Genomic DNA, 5000 nt, shown 5'->3' with positions numbered 1-5000 from the left:
AGGGATCCGACGGAACTACGCCAACCATGCTGGCAAAACAGTATCGCCATCTATGCGAATCGGACAACACTACGTCCGCCATGTCGAGCGCACCACAAAACATACCGCCATCTGTAGGTCTCCCTCAGCATGAGCTCCTGCAACGACGATACCGCCATCTATGGGACGCCAAGCCGACTAAGACATCGATGGGCCCACAGTGCCCATCTTTCGACGCCACCCACAAAGCATGCAGCCTCTGTCGACCACAGCACCCATACGCCAGTGCCTCTGCCGCACGAAGTCGTGGACCGGCAATCACACCACCTGCACCCGTTCGTGCCCCACCCCAACCGCCCAACTCGCATCGCCAGCGGATGAACGGCGGACGTTTCCCGCACTCGTAAGGTGCAATTCACACCTATAACATGCGTTTCATGAAGAGATATTTCCAATATGCGACATTCCCGCTGTCCCTATTCATGAGCTGCGAGCTGTACCACGTACAAGCTACAGACGCGATCGCATTGCTCACTGTACGGATTCTCATGCTGAGCCATCAGCTAGGAAGCGCCCCATCCATGTCGGCACCCGTGGGCGTTGCACTCGCAGTCGCAAAAAACGCTGGGCAAATATATATCTCGGAAGAGTAACGACAGTCCGAGCCTCCTGGCGTTGCACTCGCAGCCGCAAAAAAACGCTGGGCACATATATGTCTCGGAAGAGTAACGACAGTCCGAGTCTCCTGCGTGGGAAGAGTCTTTCTAGGCCCTGACCCACGGGAAGGGTGTAGCTTCCCCCATCCCGGACATTTGACGTCGTCACACTACCGGTATTGACTAATAGACTGATTGCTGATAATCATTAGCCATACACTGGGGGAAACGGCCGACAGGGGCGGCAACATAGTGGAGCCGCAGTGTCACTAATGTACAGAGATAGAACAGTTTCGACTGGAACTAGAGTAACCGTATACACGGCACTGATTAGTAATAGATGCAGAGCCATCAGAATACAGATAATATATACAACCGTCCCTATACATGCTGAAAGACTCTGCACACAATGAGAACCACACGTCAGCCAGACACTCTTATCACACACTACTCTCTTATCACACACAATATCTAACCACCAGCATGGAAGAACATCCAGTGCATCCTCTCCGCCACATGACACAATCCACACTATCATTACCAGACCGGGAGGTCCACCCAGAAAACACAATATCCCACCCTTCCGACATCCGCACATTGCTCAGCTAAGCCACGAACACCCACACATGTCCTACACAGTGGTGCACCCAACATCACAATACTGCCTCCTGTCACAGCACACAAACAATGGCAGGAATGAAAGACACAGATCTGCCACAACCATGGAATCGGAGCGCCGCCTGTCATGAGCCAAAAGTGCATCCTGACGTGACAAATCGGATAATACCGCAGGCATCCAATTACGATAATCACTATCAACGAACCTGCCGCCCCCCCCCCCCAATACACCTTTCCCTACAACAATGTGTATCTGAACCTACGCTATATCGTACCTTAACCTAACCTATATCGTACCTTAACCTAACCTATATCGTACCTTAACCTAACCTATATCGTACCTTAACCTAACCTATATCGTACCTTAACCTAACCTATATCGTACCTTAACCTAACCTATATCGTACCTTAACCTAACCTATATCGTACCTTAACCTAACCTATATCGTACCTTAACCTAACCTATATCGTACCTTAACCTAACCTATATCGTGCCTTAACCTAACCTATATCGTGCCTTAACCTAACCTATATCGTGCCTTAACCTAACCTATATCGTGCCTTAACCTAACCTATATCGTGCCTTAACCTAACCTATATCGTGCCTTAACCTAACCTATATCGTGCCTTAACCTAACCTATATCGTGCCTTAACCTAACCTATATCGTGCCTTAACCTAACCTAATTTGTGCCTTAACCTAACCTAATTTGTGCCTTAACCTAACCTAATTTGTGCCTTAACCTAACCTAATTTGTGCCTTAACCTAACCTAATTTGTGCCTTAACCTAACCTAATTTGTGCCTTAACCTAACCTAATTTGTGCCTTAACCTAACCTAATTTGTGCCGTAACCTAACCTAATTTGTGCCGTAACGTAACCCATGTTGTGCCGTAACGTAACCCATGTTGTGCCGTAACGTAACCCATGTTGTGCCGTAACGTAACCCATGTTGTGCCGTAACGTAACCCATGTTGTGCCGTAACGTAACCCATGTTGTGCCGTAACGTAACCCATGTTGTGCCGTAACCTAACCCATGTTGTGCCTTAACCTAACCCATGTTGTGCCTTAACCTAACCCATGTTGTGCCTTAACCTAACCCATGTTGTGCCTTAACCTAACCCATGTTGTGCCTTAACCTAACCCATGTTGTGCCTTAACCTAACCCACGTTGTGCCTTAACCTAACCTACGTTGTGCCTTAACCTAACCCATGTTGTGCCTTAACCTAACCCATGTTGTGCCTTAACCTAACCCATGTTGTGCCTTAACCTAACCCATGTTGTGCCTTAACCTAACCCATGTTGTGCCTTAACCTAACCCATGTTGTGCCTTAACCTAACCCATGTTGTGCCTTAACCTAACCCATGGTGTGCCTTAACCTAACCCATGTTGTGCCTTAACCTAACCCATGTTGTGCCTTAACCTAACCCACGTTGTGCCTTAACCTAACCCACGTTGTGCCTTAACCTAACCCACGTTGTGCCTTAACCTAACCCACGTTGTGCCTTAACCTAACCTACGTTGTGCCTTAACCTAACCCATGTTGTGCCTTAACCTAACCCATGTTGTGCCTTAACCTAACCCATGTTGTGCCTTAACCTAACCCATGTTGTGCCTTAACCTAACCCATGTTGTGCCTTAACCTAACCCATGGTGTGCCTTAACCTAACCCATGGTGTGCCTTAACCTAACCCATGGTGTGCCTTAACCTAACCCATGTTGTGCCTTAACCTAACCCATGTTGTGCCTTAACCTAACCCATGTTGTGCCTTAACCTAACCCATGTTGTGCCTTAACCTAACCCATGTTGTGCCTTAACCTAACCCATGTTGTGCCTTAACCTAACCCATGTTGTGCCTTAACCTAACCCATGTTGTGCCTTAACCTAACCCATGTTGTGCCTTAACCTAACCCATGTTGTGCCTTAACCTAACCCATGTTGTGCCTTAACCTAACCCATGTTGTGCCTTAACCTAACCCATGTTGTGCCTTAACCTAACCCATGTTGTGCCTTAACCTAACCCATGTTGTGCCTTAACCTAACCCATGTTGTGCCTTAACCTAACCCATGTTGTGCCTTAACCTAACCCATGTTGTGCCTTAACCTAACCCATGTTGTGCCTTAACCTAACCCATGTTGTGCCTTAACCTAACCCATGTTGTGCCTTAACCTAACCCATGTTGTGCCTTAACCTAACCCATGTTGTGCCTTAACCTAACCCATGTTGTGCCTTAACCTAACCCATGTTGTGCCTTAACCTAACCCATGTTGTGCCTTAACCTAACCCATGTTGTGCCTTAACCTAACCCATGTTGTGCCTTAACCTAACCCATGTTGTGCCTTAACCTAACCCATGTTGTGCCTTAACCTAACCCATGTTGTGCCTTAACCTAACCCATGTTGTGCCTTAACCTAACCCATGTTGTGCCTTAACCTAACCCATGTTGTGCCTTAACCTAACCCATGTTGTGCCTTAACCTAACCCATGTTGTGCCTTAACCTAACCCATGTTGTGCCTTAACGTAACCCATGTTGTGCCTTAACGTAACCCATGTTGTGCCTTAACCTAACCTATAATGTGCCTTAACCTAACCTAAAGTGCGCCGTAACCTAAACTATATTGCGCCTTAACCTGACGCACGTTGTCGCTGAACCTGCTCTGTAATTGTTATGCAACCCGTTAAAGTAGTGTAGTGTTGCCTAACCGCAACCCTCGCAATATAGTTCGCTACTCGCACTGCCCGGTCCCCTGTGTATCGCGTCATGTTAAACACCTTGCAGGTGTTGCTGACTTTCCACATGCTCCTGCTATACACTGTAGTGTGGATAGCAGCAGGACGTACATGCCCCCCCCCCTTCCCCCCTGCCTTCGCAAGCTGGTCGGTGAGAAGTTTGCATGTTCAATGCCCTTCGCATGCCGACGTACTCAGCCTACGTTGTGGTACGGCCTGTCACCTGTCCGCCGATGTACGCAAAACCCACAAACTGTACTGCACATTGCTCCGTATGTACTGAATGATACATCGTGGCCCATGTGACCGTATGACGACAGCGCCTAGCAACGGCGGACCATACAGTCCAAATATTGTGCACGCAGCTACGTGTCGTCTCCCTATAAGAGCTGGATTGCAGTGTGGTACGCCATACAGACGTGTGGGAGGAACGGACGCCCTGGATGGCGATCAGCATGAGCAGTCTGTTGATGTAGTGGAGCGTGTATTCGGACGTAGTCGTCTCTTCTCACACACCGTGATAGCATGTTGCACCGCGTTCCACATCTGCGACATGCTGCAGAGGCGGGCTGACAGTCGTTCGCGCAATGGACACCGCATACGTACGGGGTCTACCTTCCACGTGTTCTCTAGGCGTGCACATGTTGTTGCGTCTATGTGGGCAGACGTAGTGTGTTGTGACACCTGACACAGGCATGCAATACTCGTTGCAAATGGCGATGGACGTGTACGTTTGCTGGTGACGTTACGCAAATGAACAACCGGTAACCCGTTGTGGTGCGGTTGTTCTCGCTAGAGGTGAATCAGTGTTGGCGACGATCGGTCGAGCTATTAACCGGTTGTTTCAGGGATACCCACCATGCCCACGAACGTGAAAGGGGACCCACCATGCCCACGAACGTGAAAGGGGATCTGGGTGTGAGGCGATACGCGGCGGTGGCTGGGTGGGACCGTCCCCGGCCGGTGAGGGGGGGCCGCCCGGCGTGCTGGCAGCGCGGTGCGTGGGCGCACG

Source organism: Schistocerca serialis, unplaced genomic scaffold (genome assembly GCF_023864345.2).
Source record: "Schistocerca serialis cubense isolate TAMUIC-IGC-003099 unplaced genomic scaffold, iqSchSeri2.2 HiC_scaffold_1128, whole genome shotgun sequence".
Taxonomy (NCBI): domain Eukaryota; kingdom Metazoa; phylum Arthropoda; class Insecta; order Orthoptera; family Acrididae; genus Schistocerca; species Schistocerca serialis.
This window is presented reverse-complemented; position numbering follows the sequence as displayed.